An 18,445-nucleotide genomic window follows, 5' to 3' on the forward strand; every position below is an offset into this window, starting at 1 on the left:
TCACGGCAGGGCCGAGGCCCACAGGACGCTCCGAGCCCACGGCCCTCCCTGCGCCTGGCCTGTCGCGAATGCTGCCACTGGTGATGGACCAAAGGCCATTTACGAGGCTCTCCAGGCATCTGCCTCCTCAGGGCCACGATGCCAGAGTGTTAGTGACCCAAATACATATTTTTCTTCATCTCCGGGCTCTCCTCCCTTCTCCTGCTGCCTCCTTTTTTCTGGCCAACATGCTCTTCTGTGACTTTCTCTTGATTGGCGTGGGGCAATGGGATGTTTCCGTGCCCCGATTTGGGTATTTTTAGAAGCTGACTAACCCACTCCTCCTTCCCAGAATGGTTTGTTTTTGTTTCTGTCAGTTGGTAGAGACACCTGCAGGGCACTGCATGTCACCTACCTGGGCTGCTCGTCACACACCATTTCAGACAGGCGGCCGTGGGCTCCGGAGGGCCCAGCGTGCAGACAGCCTTTTCCTGCAGGCTGCCATGGGACACCGACTCCTGCCTTCTCCAGCCCACGCCTCCCAGAACAAAGGACAGTCAGAGGTGTGGAATGGTGGACCGAAGTGTTAAATCAGGGCACACAAAGATTCTCCACCAAACATCTCACCCACTCTGATTTCCTCTTCCACTTGGGAACAATTCTGCCCAGTCCCATCTTCCAAGCCCACTTGGGCACCCCCTGTGAATTATTTGGGGCACAGAGCAGACAGCAGCGTCTTCCTTTCTATCCACTTCAATGTGTTCTCTGACCCAGCTCTGCCTGAGATGAAATTTTTAATGATCTTTTTATTTACAAATTTCAATACAGAGTATGAGGTTTCTGAAAATGCCTATTCTTAAAATAATAAAAATAAATAATAAAAAATAAAAATGCTTCAACCTTCAAGAGTGCACTTACTGTTAAGAGTCTCGTGCTCTACTGGCTGGCTAGCCTGGTGGGTGAGGGTGCAGTTAATATTACACGAAAAGGGTTCCATTATTCTCAAGGGGAAAAAAAAAAATCAAAGATCCAAAATAACAACTTTCGTTCTGGTTGTTTTTTTACTGATGACACCATTTCGTTGTTGTTGTTGTTACAGGGATTTAGATGACAATGTAGTACAGCATCAAGATCTTTGGAAAGCAAATCTCAAAACGTCCTACTGTGGTTTCAGTTCAGAAAACCATGAATGACACACTTTGAGTAGAGAGGGAATTTTTTTTTGACAGTGTTCTTCCCACTCTGTGATATGAAGATCATTTTAATGAACTCTATGTCCCTGAGTCATAGCTTAATGAGAACTCAATTGCTGAGCATGAAAAAGGAAGCTACAGATCAGAGCTGGACAAAGGCACTTAAAAATTTTATTATTAAAACCTTCGCCTTCCAAGTGTACCTGGAAGAGGACGTGTGACTTCTTCCTGTTGTTGGGTTGGAACACTACAGTCTCATGAGTATTTCTTTTAAATGGTTTATGATAAAAAATTTTAGACAATAATATTATGAGACTCCACTTATCCATTGACCAATTTTAACAGTTCTTAACATTCTGCCAATTATAGTTCATCTACCTTACTTTTTTTTTTTTAGTGTTTTAAAGCAAATCCCAGCATATATAAATGCTTTTAAATGCTTCAATATGTACCTCTAACAGATAAGGACCTCAATTAAAAAAAAAAAACCCAACCCAAACTACACACAACTGTAGCCAACAAAATTAACAATAACTTATAATATCATCTAACACAGATGATAGTCAATTTGCTCCAATTGTCTCAAAAATGCCTTTTTATCAGTTGGTGTGTTTGAATCAGGATTTAACAAGCTCTACACATTGTGTATGGTTGATATGCTTCTTAAGTCTTTCTCCCTCCCTCTCTCTTGCATTAAAAGGATTTTTTATTATGAAAAATTTCAAACATACACAAATGCAGAGAGAACAGTGTAGAAAAGTCCCAAATGCCCTTCACCCAGTTTCAATAATTATTGACATATGGATGATCTTATTTCATCTATGTCCCCTCCCCGCCTTTACTCCTACCCCTCACACATTATTTTAAAACAAATTCCAGACTTTTCTATAGTTTCAAAGGCAAATACTTCTATATGTATTTCTAAGAGATAAGGAATTAAACAAACACAACATTGTGTTACAATTTCTCTGACTACTTTACAACGTCTTTTTATGACTGGTTTCTTGCAATCGGTATTCAAACAAGGCCCACATGTGGCATTTAGTTGATCTGTACCATGGACTGAAATACACATGATGTGTAATTCACATGATGAAGCCCTAACCTCCAATGTGACCGTGTTTGGAGATAGGACTTTTAGGGGGTAATTACAGTTAAAATGACGTCATAAACATGGAGTCCTAATCCCACAGGATTGATGGACTTATATGAAGAGGAGGAGGGGGAGAGACCTCGCTCTTCCCAAGAGCATACACCATGTGAACACACAGTGAGAAGGTGGCCGTCTGCAACCAGGAAGCGAGGCCTCACCCAGCCTTGCCGGGGAGAAGTGACCCCAGACTTCCAGCCTCCAGAACAGTGAGAAATAAATTCCTGCTGTTTAAGCCACCCCTTCCGTGGTATTTTGTTATGGCAGCTGAGTTAATACAATACGCTTCTTAAGTCTCTCAGATTTTCCCACCATCATGCCCTTTTTATGTCAATCATTTGTCAAAGAAACTGGGCCATTTGTCCTGTAGACATTTCCACATTCCACATATAGCTGGTTGTGTCCTCTTGGTGTCATTTTACATGTCTTTCCATCCCTGTATTTCCTGTAAACAGGCAGATAGACCTTGAGTCTTTGTTAGATTTAGGTTCATTTTGGCAAGAGTTCTTTAAAGGAGGGTTGGTGTGCATTCCTATTATATCATATCAGGAAAATACGATGTCTGGTTTTTCCACCTTTAGTGATTTAAGTTGACAGGCTGGTGCCAGGTGTCAGCCTGATTCATCCATAATAAAGATTCCTGTCAACCTGTCACCTCATGGTTTTCACAGCCATTGATGTTCATTGCCTAGATCCATTAATCCAGTAGGGATTTCGAAATGATGATTTCCTAATTCTGTCATTTCTTCTTTTATTAGCTATGATCTTTCTATCAAAAAGGAATTTCCCATATCAGCTACTCAGTTACCCTGAAGCACAGTTGATGCAGAAAGGTGGGATAAGATCCTTTCCTTTTATCCACCAGCCTGTCAGGTGTGGTGTCCTTGAAACTTCCACCGGTGAACACTGGTTTGTTTTTTAATTATCATTCTGTGAGCTAGTGGAGTTTTCATATTGATGTGTTTCAATCTATTATGAATCTAATATGAACGTCTTTTTGATGTTCACATTGACCCAACCATGGCCAAAGAGAATCCCTCCAAGTTAGCCTCTCTGTCCCTCTGCCATGACTCCAGGAGTCTTTGACAGTGTCTTTGCTTTCAGGCATAATAACGTCTCTAGCCTTATTGTAACAATTCCTGCTCCAAATTGCAAACCAGTTGCTTCTCCGAGGATCCCTGGTTCCTTTTAGTAAGAAATGGTATTTAAAAACCACATCTGGTGCTGGGGTTGCTCATTGCCTCTGAATTGTCATTGCTTCTAGGTCTGAGGAGTAGTGCTGAAAAATTGACAATGTCTTCAATGATGCATGAAACTGTAAATAGCTCTCAGCAATTCAAGTAAATTGCTCAAAGATTTTTGAAGAAATACTTTTTTTAATTAAGAGAAAAAACAATAATTGAGAAAACTGAGTATTAGTAGAAAATAAGTGTTAGTAAAAAATCAAACTATCAACTTGGACAGATAAATATTGTAAAAATGACACAAATATTGAATTATATATTTTGCTGAACACTATATTTATTTTCATGTTATTTTAGTCTTTCTAATAATGGTAGATTATTAAATATATAATAAAATGTTTTTTAAGTATCTATACTTATTAGTAAAGGCTCAATAAAGACAGCTAAATGAATAACACTCAAAGATCAGGTTAGAGTTTTTTGTCAAGCCCTATGTTCTGATTCAGGGTTCAGAGATATTCTTAACTCTGCTGAGAATGATATATCAAACCATCACAGCTGGATTATTTGACCAGTAGCCCTTGTTCCAATTCTCTACTCACCCATTACCCTTCTGATTATCATTTGACTTTTCCTACAAATTGCTTTATAGGGAAAGGAACGCATTGACCAATAGATCCAAATATTTCAATCTGCTATGCAGTTGCATTTCTTATGGCAAAATTATACATAGGCATTTTGATTTATATATCTATTTTCTGTGACTTGGGTCAATGTGAGTCAATACCCTGAATCTGATTGACTGGATGAACTGGAAAACCTGAATTTCTGAACCTTCTCAGATCAAACTCTGGACTGACAACCCCACTAAATTCCACCATCATGGGAGGGCCTGCCTACAAAGCCAGGCTACCTCTCTTTTTGAGGTAGTCCATTATTTTTGTTCTTTTGGGAGTGGTTACAGCCTCCATCTAGAACATTGGATGGAGCATTAGTTTCATCTTCTTTGTTTCTAATCACTTCGACCTTAACTATATGTGTTCTGTGTCCCTGCATTCTCCTACGTCACTCCTCAATGGCTCTGCCTTGGTCTTCATGCTGCTTTCCTCAGTCTGGAGTCATCTGATACCATCTGCAACACACACTCCAACACAATCACCTCCTAGTCACTTCCCAGATCTCAGCTCAATTATCACCTTCTTGGGGAAACCTTCCCCAACACCAAGACCAGGTGATATGCTTCTGTTCTACGTTCTCATGGCATGTTGTACCTTTCCTTCCTACCACCTGTCACAGTTTGTAATTAAACATTTATTTGTGTGATAATTAGATTAGGGTTGAGAGATAGGGACCATCTCTCTGTGTGCACCTTTGTATCTTTTGTGCTTGTCATAGGACCTGGCACGACAGCAAGTGCCAATTACCAGTGTCACCAACTAAATGAATGACTGACATCTAACCAGGAGAACAGTGAGTACAGTACACCAGGAAACCAACTCACAGGAGCCCACGCAATGGGTGAGCCCTACCTCACTCAGACTTTCCCTCCTCTACCTGTAGCTCAGCACCCCTCAAACCTGGGCCAAGGCCAGAAGTTCGTAAGTGCCCTCAGATCCACCAGCTGGCTTTTCCATGGGGCATAACCCTTCGTCCTGGGTTAATCACGTGCTGTAGGCTGGTATCAAGTGTGTTCTTGAGGTACCGTTGCTCACGCTGTCTTCCCCTACTTCTGCCATAGTGGCCCCTGGTTTCTGACCAAGTTCCCTCCTTAAATGCAGTTTTATTTGGTGACAGGTACCCTGCCCCAAAGGCCAGCCTACCTGGTGCTCTGCTCAGCACCCACTGTTTTGCCCCCTCCAGGGGACTGATCCACTGTCATGTGACTTGGGTTTTAGCCTGCCACTGATTTGCTGTATGATCTTGAACATACTGCGTCAGCTCTCTGAGCTTAGTTTCCCTAATTAAAATATTGTACAATGCTGATAGCATGCTCTTCTACTACCAGGCCAGGCTGCTTGAGGAGCTAAATATAAACAGATAATACAGACAGCAGCACTGAAAGTAAAAAAAAGAGAACTTGGCCAGTCTAGATTTGGGGAAAGCATTCCTGAAGTGGTGACATATGATTTGAGAGCTGAAGGACAAACAGGAGGTCCTTAAAAAGGTGTGAGGTATAAGGTGTCAGGTAGCCATGATAATACTTAATTCATTTCAGCAGGTATTTGATGGAATAATTTCTGTTTCCGGAATTGGGTTATTAGTGAATTTGGAGAAAGCAAAAAGGCACAACATGTTCTTGCTTCATGCTGCTGACATCTGAGTTCCAGAGATCACATATACACACACAGGCCAGTGGTTCTCACCTATGAGTGATCCTGCCTCCCAAAAGGAAGAAAACCTGGAGACATTTTTGGGTGTCATAATGGGGAGTGGGGAGGGTGCCACTGACGTCTAGTGGGTACAGGCCAAGGATGCTGTTTAACATCCTTCAACGCACAGGACAGACCCCCATGACAAGTGTAAAGCGTGAAGGCTGAGATACTCTGACACGGTAAAGACAATTAGCCAAAAACGCAACACTGAAGATCAAGGACATAATAAGGGCTACAGACATTTCCACTCCTTAAGTATTCTGCTCATTTTCAAGACTCATCTCCAATATTATCTCACCCTCGAAGCCATCCTCAGTTCCCCTAGTCAGCCTTCCTAGAGCCGAGCGTGGCCTCGAAGGTGGGCACACCTGAGTTCACAACCCAGGTGCACAGCCGGTTGGCTGGGTGACGTTGGACGAGTCTCTGTGCCTCTCTAAGCCTCTGCTTTCTCAGCCATAAAACAGAGATAGTAACACACCTACCACAGAGTGTTCAGGTGGCGATCACACATGTAAACCGCAGCATCTAGTGTCTAGTACACACCCAAGAAAGCGGGGACCTCCTTCCTTTGTACTTCCACAGGGGCTTTCTTGTAACGGATCAGGGTGATTTGGCTAATTTCACCCTGTACCAGGTATGTCTACTTGTACCAAGTACCAAGTATTGCTGCAAATGCTTAACATATTTTAATCCATTTAATTCTCATAACAGCTGTTAAGGGTTGAATATTTTCCTCTCCCCCAAATTCATATGTTGAAAGCCCTAAGCCCCAATGTGATGGCATTTGGAATTAGGACTTTTGGGAGGTAATTGGGTTTAGATGAAGTCATGGGAGTGGAGCCCCCATGATGGGATTAGTGGCCATGTAAGAAAAGGAAGAGACACCACAACTACCTCTCTCTCTCTAGATCTCTCTCTCTCTCTCTCACTCTCTCGTGAGAATTCAGCAAGAAGGCGACCAACTGCAAACCAAGAAGACAGCCCTCACCAGACGCCAAATCTTGGACTTCCAGCACCTTCATCTTGGACTCCCAGTCTCCAGAACTGTGAGAAATTAACGTGTGTTTTTTTTAAGGCACCCAGTCTATGGTACGTGTTATAGCAGCATGGACTAGACAACAGCCTCATGACATGGGGACAATTTTTACATCTTTTTCACAAATATGAAAACTGAGGACAAGAGAGATTGCTTGTTCCCTAACGTCTAGCTAAGAGGCATCCAGGATTATAGGCACGACTCATCCTTCTGTTCCTTCCGTAACCTTTTTGAGCACTATTTCTCAAGGACTTTGCTAAGGACCGGGGATATACAACCAAATAGACCTCTTCAAGTTCTCCTCACCATCTAGTCAGGAAGACACGCAAAGATTAACAATCAGTGATGACAGGATGGTGTGGTAGATTCAAAGACACAATCACACAGACAGCTGTGGGTCGCAGAGGAGGGAGATGTGGGTCACAGTAGGAGGAGAGGGGCCAGAATCCCGACTCTGCCACTTAGAGATGTTTCAGCCTCGTGCAAACTGCTTAACCTCTCTAAGCTCTGCTTTCCTCATCTGAGAAAAGGAGGTAACACTTATTGGCAACCTGTGGGGATTAAATTGAATGCTGTATGTGGAAGGGACTCCCGAAAATGACAGAGTGAGAGCCCTGGGGCCTCGTGGAGCTGGGAAGGCTTCCTGGAAGAGGAGATGTGTGTTCGGTTTGGAGAGGAGGAGGGGTTGCTCGGAGCTGGGACGACAGCACCTGGGTAGAGGGTTGTGGCTCTTCAAGATTCGACTGTGAAAGAGTCCTGAGTTGAATTTGCCTGATGGCAAGGGACGGACGTGGTCTGACGTGGCCTCCACTGCACGGTGCATCCGGATTTTGCCCCAGGCCCACACTTCTCTCTGCCCAGGCGCTGTGGTGACCCAGGAGGCCTTCTTAAGTGGTCGAATGACAAGGAAGAAGGTAACAAATGGTTGGGTATAGGAAAGAAACAAAAGGATTTCGGGTCTCTGCAGCACCAGTGGGACTCCACGTTGCCCTCTGGTGCCTGGCCGTCTGAGTCTAGCCCCCTGCAAGGCGGCCTTGGGTGAACCTGAGTGTGTGCAGGTTCCCCACAGAGAGAAATAGGGTGGGCTGGCTGCCCGAGGTGGAATTTCGCCTGGCTTGTAACTCAGGAGAAAGTCTGGGCTTCGGCACAGCCGCCAACTAGCTGCATGACTCTGGGCCAGTTGTTAGACAGCTCTCAACTTTCTTGTCTTATCTGCGAGCTAGGGGCATTACCTATTTTGAACGTCTATTTTAAGGACTGGAGATAATTTACATATAGGACCTAATGCAAAGCCCAGTACATAGTTGTTATTCCATAAAATGGTAGCAATTGCTGCTAAAGATGTGAGGAGGCTTTGTGCTCCTGAGTAGGGACTGGGCTATTTAATGTTACCCCAAGCTGCCGGACTGTTGGGGAAAAGTCACACTTAAAGTCAGCCCACCTTTTCTTTCAGCAGCAATCTTACGTAAAAAAAATACTGACGTATAACAAACATAGCAGAAAAGTGCACATGTTTTAAGTACACACCTTGTTATACTTTTACAAAATAAGCTGGGTGGGTGTAGTAGTCCCAGCTACTCAGGAGGCTGAGGCAGGAGGATCCCTTGAACCCAGGAGTTCAAAGCCAGCCTGGGCAACATATGGAGACCCCATCCCTTAAAAAAGAAAAAAAAAAAAAAAGCTTTTACAAAGTAAACGCACCCATGTGACCAATACCCAGATCAAGAAACAGAACACGACCAGTACCCCAGAAACCTGCCTTGGGCCCACACCCCAGTCACTCTCTACCCCCTGCACATTATTCCAACTTCTGTCACCATCAATTAGTTTCCTATAAATGAAACCATATACTATGTACTCTTTTGTGTCTGGCTTCTTCCGTTCCTCATTATGTTTGTGAGGTTTGTCCATATTGTTCCTTGTATAATAATTGTAGTTCATTCATTCTCATTGCTACCTAGTATTCCATCGAGTAAACATGCTGCAGTTTACTTGTCCCTTTTAATTGCAAACTCTTAAAAACTATTTTTAATGCTAGAGTATCCAGAAAATTTTCTTAACTGGTTATTCAGCCTTTATATACTTGTACATACAAAAAAGTTAATTTCTTGCAATGGAACCTTGTTAATCTTAGCAAGAAATAGTTTTTAAAAACTAGGGGGCGCTGGTGAGCCCATTCTCTCACTGTCTTGCCGAAGAGTGACAAAGCCTCTTTGAGATAAGAAATACAGCTCTGCACTGAAAAATCAAGTTCCTCGGGAACAGCCCCAGTGGGCATGTGAGTGTCCTTTGAAAAACTTCCCCTTCTATTTCCACCTATAATCGTTTGTTTCTGCCTGGGCACCGTGTCAGGGAGAAGGGCATTTCCAACTTCAGGTACTTTTTTTTAGGTCTTCAAATCTGCCCCACTTCTTGGTGGAATTATGGTTATATTGAAAATGTTTGCTTATTTGCTTAAATTCTAGTGAATGGCATTGCTTTGATATTAGTGATTCTAGCTTTTCTCAGCATTTTGTTTGTTTGTTTATTGAAATCCCTAGGATAATAGCAGGTCGGAGGCTGGGCAGCCAGCTGTGGATTATTTGAGCAGAGCATCTGGAATTACTTTTCAGATATTTTCGTAACAAGGAAATCCCCAATGTATTTTGCCCGGAGCACTTTTACACTTCTCTAAAAAAAAATGTCTGTAGTTTAGAAAGGAATTTAATCTCTAAACCCTTAATTACAGTACTTTAAACTTTACTCATTCGAATGGTGTTTGTAAAAAGATACTTTGTTCCAAGAAACCTGTAAGACATTAAAAATCCTACTTACTCTACTTTCCCTTGCCAGAAATAGAAAAAGAGTTGCTGCCAAGAATAAATGAAGCTTTACAACCACTTTGTAAAACTATTTGGCATTATTTCTCAAAATCAGACACTCTTATAACCTGTGGCCCAGGAATTCCATTCCTGGGTATTCACCCAACAGAAATCCACACAGAGATATGCACCAAAAGACATGTACCAGAATGTTCATAGCAGCACAATTTGTAACAATCCCAAATTGTAAACAAACTCAAATATCCATGAAGAGTTGGATGAATTAATAAACTGTGGTATAGTCATATGATAGAATATTACCTAGCAATCAAAGGAATGAGCTACAGCTGTGCATAAAACCCTAGATGAATTTCCAAAACAATGCTGGATAAAGGAAGTCATATGAAACAGAATACAAATCATTCTATTTAAATAAATTAAAAAAAAACCTAACCTTTGTTGTTATAGTTGAGAATAGTGGTTACCTTTAGGGGGGGAGGTGATGGTGATAGAGGGGTCCGGGGGGCTTCCGGGGTGTGGGTAATGTTCCATTTATTGACCTGGGAGGTGGCTATGTAGATATAAACACCTTGTGATGATCCACTTTGGATTAGTGCACTTTTTAATAAACAAGTTTTTAAAAGTAAAAAAAAAAAAAAGAACAAATGCATTCTAGACCTCATGTGTTTTAATATTCTAGAAGGGCCATCTAACTCTGAGAAAATATATTTCTTTCCCCCAAATCTCATGCCCTTTACTTCATCTATTAATAATTAGAAGGTAGCCTCCATTATAAAGTATATAATTGTGTACTTTAATCGTTTGGAATATCCAAAATGAACATCAGTATAACAGTTTAGTTAGAACAAAAATAGTTTATCATTTGGTCTCCTGATTATAGAATAGATAAAAATTCTTATGGCTCTCTTTACAAATAAACTATGGTTTTCTTATAGTTCATTACAAAGACTCGCTTCTCTATTAGATAAAAAGCAAAAAATAAAATTTGACTTTAATCTTCCAGATAATCAAAAAAGAAAAAGAAAAAAGAAAAAAAGAATTTACCGTTAGACAGCTAATCTCTTTTCTAGTGCAACATGGTTTTTCTGAATCTCAACAAAACGTTGACATGGGATTGGAACTAAAATGTAAGTATAGAAAATTTCCGAGTCTTCAGATGTTAAGATATATTCTGTACATTTCATTTGCATAATGATGAGTTACATGCTCCTGTTAAGAGTAACTATGTAATGAATTCTTGAAGGATTAAAACCAACCCACTCAGGTTTTCCTTCAAAGCTCCTGGGTTTTTGGTCAGCTCGTGAATATTAATGAGGTTGGCATAGTGTGCAGTACAGATATATTGGGGTAGTTAGGTCTTCCCCAAGTGGTTACAATGATAAGTGCCTCTGTTATTCTTGGAGAAAAAATATGGTTGCTGAATTTTGGAACCAGCTTTCAAGAAATGTTCTGCTTCACCAGAAAACCTATGCACCCAGAGGTGTTTTAAAGAATAAGCAATAGTTAGAGGGCGTCAGAGGAAAGAAAAGTAAAGGCAGGCTTCTGACTTCTAGGTCAACATCTGAAAAGAAACAACATCTGAACAAATTGACTCAACACTACGATGTTTCAATCACTGTGACTTTACAAATCTTGATGTATGCTAGGCCCCTGGTGGCAGGATGCTGATGAACACACCTCCTGCATACAAACCCTTGTGTCATCCCCTTCCCTTGAATCTAGGCTGGCCTTGTGACTTGTTTCAATCTTAGGATGAGCTAGAAGTAATACTATACCAGCTCCTGACCTAAACTTTAGGCAGGCCTGTAAACTTTGGCTTTTGTACTCTTGGAGCCCTGAGCCAGGTGAGCAGTCTGGCTACCCTGCTGGAGAGACCCACAGAGAGAGACCATAAACCCTGAGACTTCCTAGAGAAAGGCAGATGCCAGGCCATCTTATCAAGCCAGCCAAGTCCAGCCCTGAGCTGGGCCCTCTGCTGAATGTGGCCGCCTGACTCTGACCATCTGCAAGCACAAAAACTGCCCAGCTGAGCCCATCCCAGGATGCAGAAGCACAGTGGTGGTTTTTAAGCCATTAAGTTTGGGCAAGGTTTGTTATACACCAATAGGTAACTGACGCAGCTCTTTCCTCATCTTTGTACTTCTTTTTCAAAATTACCTTATATTGAACCTATAGATTCATATGGGGAAAAGAGTATTGAGTCTTTCTTTTTGTTCACATATCTGGCTTTTCTTCTCAACAACTTTTTATATTTTCCCGCTAAAGCTCTGACCATTATTTGTTAAGCTCATTTTCAGGATCAATATCGTTTCTGTTACTATGGTGAATGAGAATTTTTTTGGGCTACATTTTCTAATTGTATCTAGTTGAGCTAGATACAAGCATGCTATTGATTTTTGTATGTTGATTTTGTATCCAGAAACCTTGCTGAACCCTCTAATAGTTGGTCTGAAGATTCTCTTAAATCTCTTGGATTTCTCCTTTCTTCTAAATTTTTTCCTTCTAGATTCTTTATTTATTATTTTCTCTTTGTAAATCATTAAATTGAATGCTTACTTCATTAAATTTCAAATATTTTTGGTTATCCAAAAAAATGCATTTAAGCTCTTAAATTTCCCCTTGGGTACAATTTTAGTTATACTTTATATGTTTTTATATGCATGCTTTCATGGTGTTTCATTTCTAAATATTTTTCATTTCATTATCGTTTCTTTTCTAATCCAGAAACTACTTAGAATGATATTTTTTTAATTGTCAAGTTGATGGGGTGGGAGAATACATTTCTACTGTTGGTTTCTATTTTCAGTGCATTGTGGTGAAAGAACATGACCTAATGACATCATTCCTTTGGAATTTGTTGTGATTTCCTTTGTGGCCTAACAAATGGGCAAGTGTGTATATGTCCTGGGTAGGCTTATAAAGAATATGCATTCTTTGTTGGGTGAACATTCTCTCTGATTATCTATCATTGTTTCTAAATATAATGTATTGGGTTCAATAAATAAATCTTTTTTTTTTTTGTTTGAAAAAGAGGAGGAAAAAGAGTCTGCCTTTTAGGGAGCTAGTCTTATCAGAAAGGGAAGGATTCCAGAAGCAGAACTTGAATAATATCCTGAGAAACCAAGGCAACTAGTGGTGTGTGTGTGTGTGTGTGTGTGTGTATGAGAGAGAGAGAGAGAGAGAGAGAATGAGAGAGAGATTCCCATGGAGCTGTAGCTTACCTCTGTGATTGTGTCTCTCACAGGCTATATTGCTGTCATCTGTTTGTTTGATGCACAAGGCCCTGAGCTCCTTAAGGGACAGCGTAAGGATGGAGTCCTTTCACTCTATATTCTCAGTGAGCATCTCAGGGACTGACACACAGCAGGCAGTAAATGAGCAGAAGTTGAATGCAGGGCTGCTGGTCAGCTGGTATGCACACAGCAGGTATGACTGTGCTGCCTGTTGAAACCTGCAGCTGCCACCCTGAGCTTGGAGTGCCGCTTTGCCACCCACTGCTCTGACCTCTCCTCCAGGTCCCCCAGGCCTGACCGTGATCCAGCAACTAAAGTGTTTATGCTTGGTCTAGCAAGGCACCTCCAGGGCTCTGCTCCAGGGCCATTGGTGTTTCTGCTGATTGGTTGGTGCCCATGGCATACTGATTGTTAAATATTTTTACTATCATCTCTGGCTGAATGAATGAATGGCCTTGGTTTCCTTCTGCTCCCCTTGTGCTGAATTGCATGACATGCTCTCTCTGCCATCATTCTCCCAGCCCACACTTTGGCCTTGGTTTCCTCTACCTGCAAATAGGCCCTGAGTCTCCCAGGCCTTTGAGTGGCTCTGCTTTGAACATTACAAAACCACGGCCTACACATCGTGTCATTGCATAGATACTTATTCAAGTGATTGATCTTGGATTCTGTACGTTGCTTCAATCGATAGATAGGTGAGACTTGTTTAAAATGGAGCATATGTTGTTTTATGCATCTACCCTTTACCCAGAAACTGAGGGAGTGGAATAGTCCTCTTAATTTGAATTACAGAGTCTGTGTCATTCTCCTCTCTAAAATGCAAATTACAATTTTAAATAGTATTTACTTTCTGCCAGACTGTTACAAAGGTTGTTTTACTGGTGTGCTAAATCTGTGTGTGTAAGCAGCATGTTAATATTTGGGATGCTAAAGAGTTTTCCTGTGTACTTATCGATCTGCTCAGAAAGAGCATACTTGCTCTCTGTTTATTTATAGAGCAATTATATCATCTGTCCCTACACACCTTAACAGCCTGACTCAGGGAGCAGAAAGTTACACTGAACCGTATTACTCCAGAGCAATCATATGCACGCAGAGGCCAAACACCTGGAGACTTTTTGCACACAAGCTTCTGTGATGCCCAGACCTCTACACATTGGCTTCGAACAAGGGTGTCTTGCTTCTTTTGGCTTGGGGAGTAACATAGGTGAGAAACCTGTTTGGTACAACCTAGTCGAGTCAACTATTATTTTTGGTATTTCAGAAGATTAGTGACTAGCTAGACACATTGAGGCTCTTTCCTTGAAGAGTTCAAGTCCTCAGAGTTGGAATTGGAGATGAAAGAAATTCCTAACCAGGTGACCAGAACTGTTAGTTCATTTACATAGTTAAGTGGTTTTTTTTCTTCATTGTGCATGTAAAGAAAAAATGGAAAACACAGAAATGTAGACAGTGTGTTATTTTCCACTTTATAGGCTATTTCTTCTTAAAAATATATAGTTGTATGCACAACAATGTGAATGTACTTGATGCCAATGAATCGGTTCAAACAGTAACTTTTATGTTATGTATATTTTACCACAATACAAAGACAAAAAATATCTAGTTGTAATAATATACATGCAATATTGTTTTGGCCTTTTAAACCTAACGTTGTGCTGTTAAGTATTTTGTCATGCTCTTGCATGACATTAGAAACTGTTTTGATGCCTGTGTCGTTCATTTATTCATTCAGCAAGCATTTATTGTGTATCAGTGAGGTACCAAGTGCTATTTTAGGCTCTGGGATACAGCAGTACATGAGCCAGTAAGATCCCTTGTCCCAAAGGGCTTATGTTCCAGCCACGGGAGACAAATGATAGCCAAGGAAGAAAACTCAAAGAAGGTTGTGGTATGTGCTGTGAGTGGGTTAAACAGATGGTGTGGGCAACCATGGGGGTTTGGGAAGGATTGCTACCCGTGGGGAGGATGCGATGTGTGACTTGAGCCCAAATAGCCAGAGAGCGAGTCAGCCAGGAGACTGAAGGGTTGAGAGAAGAGCATTCTCAGAAGGGGGAACAGAAAGTGCAAATGTCCTGAGGCAGGAAAGAACCAAGCAGGACTCAGGAACCAAGAGGAGGCGAGTGTGGCAGATGCAGAAGGGGTGTCAGGTGGAGAGTGAGTGGCTTCAGACAAAGGAGTGGGCAGCACAGAGCAGGGAGCTGCCCAGCCATGCTGAGGGGTTTAGGCAGCCAGACTAGTGCAATTAGGGAAGCAGTGGCGGGGCTTTAAACAAGTCAGTTTCATGACTGATGCTTCTAAAATCTGTCTGATTACTTACGAATGGGAGGGGGCAAGAGTGTGAGGGTCAGTCCTGTTAGAAGGCTACTGTAGGAGTGAGTCCAGGGCAGAGATGGTGATGACTAATACTGTCCCATGTCCCTGTCCCCAAAAAGCAGCAGCACAAGCACAGCACTGCTTTTCTCCACCTGGATGGCAGCTCTAGTGACCTCCGCAGGGAGTCAGTTGACCTTTGTTGGGAAAGGGGAATTAAGTGCCCTTGGGGGGAAATGGGGGCTGTGGTATCTAATGTAAGTTCAAGGGCAGCATGCTCAGTGGTTACATACTCTGATCTTGGAGTCAGGTGATTGAGACCAAATGCTCGCCTTTATGAACTTGGGCAGGTTACTTAACTTTTTTTTTAAATCTATTAGTTTCTTTATTTGTAATAATGGGGATAATTGTACCTACCTGAAAGAGCTGGATGTGTTAATAAGTGCTTAGCTTAGTGCCTCATGTATAGAGAGCTTTCAGTAAGTGGCAGCTATTATTAACAACAACAAAAGCAAAGAGTTGAAAGTATAATGATGAATGGGTACTTTTAAAAACTACTAATGAAAACAAGTTCAGGAATAAATCTCACTGCTATGAATATTAGAACTGTGTAGTAGAACTGCTCTAGGTTCTTCAACAGTCATAGCTATCCAGGGTTTTCAAGTTGGCAAAGTTACAATTCTGCAAAGAGCAAAAGTATTCTGTTTTACAGACATTAAGATTTATAAGGATATTGGGTATTTATGGAGACTTAGCTAAAAATAACCAAAGCCTGTTTCTAGTATGTGTCAAAAAGAACAATAAACAAATCTAGCAAAATGGCAAAACCTTCTCTTTAATATTTCATTAAAATATTAACATATTTACAATATTGTGGGAGTAAATAAACCAAATTATTTACAGTGTCTACGTAAATGGAGAGGTTAAGGCTGATCTCAGCTTATTTTCTGAAGTGTCTGTAATATGTACAAATGACTTTTACAGTAAAAAGTATTTTAACTTATCAAACTAAATTCATATGAGAAGAAATGCCGTTTTATCATCATCCTAGGGATAGGAATGAAAAATGAATCCTGTCTATTTTTATTTCTAAAAGAAGGTTTAAAATGTTCTCAACATTGGAATCACAAGACAATTATTTTAAATGACATTCAAATGGGCCTAAAATCTTCACCCAGATGCAAATAGTAGAGGTTGGCAGCTAAATCATGGATTGAGGAGAAAGAACGTTTTAGGTTTATTTTCAGAACTGTTTTAAAACGTCAAAATGTCACGTTGTATTGGGTGGGACCCAGGATCTAGGGTTTAAGAGAGTTTCACGTGAATAACATGAAGAATAATCCACAGACGGGTCCGAGGGTATCACGTGCACCAGCGCTGTGTGTTCAAGGGCCTGTGTCATCAGAGGCTCGGAAGAGACATGTGCTCAGAGCAATCCTCCCATGCCCGGGATGGATAAACTAAGACCGGCCAGACTAGTGAGGACACAAATGTGCACTTAGCTTCTCCACTCGCCCCAAACTGGGAAGTCACCCCAACTTTTTCCACTTTCCTCCCATGTCCAATTAGCTGCCAGGCTCAGAAGATTTCATCTCCTTGTTATCTGATGCAGTGTCCTGTTTTATCTTACGTCTCTGTGCCTGCGTCTTCTTTCCCACGCTGCCGCTTTTGCTCATCCTCCTTCCTCCACTCTGGGATCACTGCAGTGGTCTCCCCACGGGGCTGGGGCTGGGGGCCCCTCACAAACCATCTTCCGTGCTGGAGGCTGAGTGATGGCTCTAACGCACCAACCTGATTATTCACTCTCCCCATCACGTCCTGGCCTCCACACAGACCCTTCCACCTAGAGTTAGCCTGTTCATAGCCTTCTTCTGTCTAGAATATTCTGTAGTCTTTCTTCTGGCTAACTGCAGCTAGTCTTTCAAAACCTGAGTCCAGCTCACTTCTCTGTCAGTGCATGTATTTCCAAGCTTCCCATTCAGATCCCAAAGGCCTCCTCTGCTCCCAAATCAACCCATGCAGATGCCCCTGTATGGGAGCATCATGCTCTATTGCCAGAGCCAAAACATGTCACCATCCAACAAGCTACCGGGCATAAGCAACCCGAGGGCAGGGTCCTTGTCCGGCTTGGCCTTACATCCTCGGTGCCTAAACCATTCTCGCACATGGCACGTGGCACAGTTCTGACAACTTTATAAATATTAACTCATAACAATACATGGTTGTGAGAAGAATGTACCAGCATTCATTTAACAAATGTGTATTGAGTGTCTAGTGGGTGCCAGGTACGATTTTAGGCACTGGCGATTCAGAAGAGAATGAGAGACACAAACTTGCAGTCTCAGCGAGTTTGTAGCCTGTGAAGGCAAATGGATAATAAACAAATAAAAAGGTACATAATATAATGTGAGGCAGAGACAGGAGATATAAAGAAAAATAAAGCTGGAGAAAGGGAGGAAACATGATAGAAGTGTCATTTTACATGGGATGTCCAGGACAGGCAGTTTGAGCAGAGACTTGAGTAAAGTGAGCCCTGGGCCCCGTGGATTTGTGTGTGGAGTGGGGACAGAGGGGAGTGGTGTCAGGCAAAGGAAACAGCAAGTGCAAAGGCCCTGGGGCAAGAACAAGCTCACCCTGTATAGTGCACAGCAAGGATGCCAGGGTGCTGGAATGCAGTGCATGGGGGTTGTATGCAGCAGGGCATGAGATACAGGAGCTGGGGGGTAGGTCAGGCAGAGCCTTTCAGGCATCCTGAGGCCTTTGGAGTTTATTCTAAGTATGATGGGAATTAAGTGGTTGGTGTCAAGCCTGGTGGGACATGATCTATCTTTTCAAGGATCACTCTGGCTGCTGAGTGGAGAACATAAGACTAGGAGGGACATGATTGGAAGCCGGTAGACCAGTAACGACAATGGCCCAGATAGTGATGATACTGACTTGGATGCCCCCACCACAACAGGGAGAAGTGGTAAGACTTTGGATGCATTTTGCAAGCAGAGCGGGCAGGATATGCTGATAGTTGGCTGTGGAGCACATGAGGAAGAGAGGAGCCCTGGATGACCCCAAGGCTGTTGGCCACCTGGTGTGCTGGCAGTGCTCTTTGTTGATGAGAGAGGAATGGTTTACGAGTAAAGTTGAAAATGAAGCGTTCTGTTTTAAACCT

Source organism: Eulemur rufifrons, chromosome 18, assembly GCF_041146395.1.
Source record: "Eulemur rufifrons isolate Redbay chromosome 18, OSU_ERuf_1, whole genome shotgun sequence".
In the NCBI taxonomy this organism is placed as follows: domain Eukaryota; kingdom Metazoa; phylum Chordata; class Mammalia; order Primates; family Lemuridae; genus Eulemur; species Eulemur rufifrons.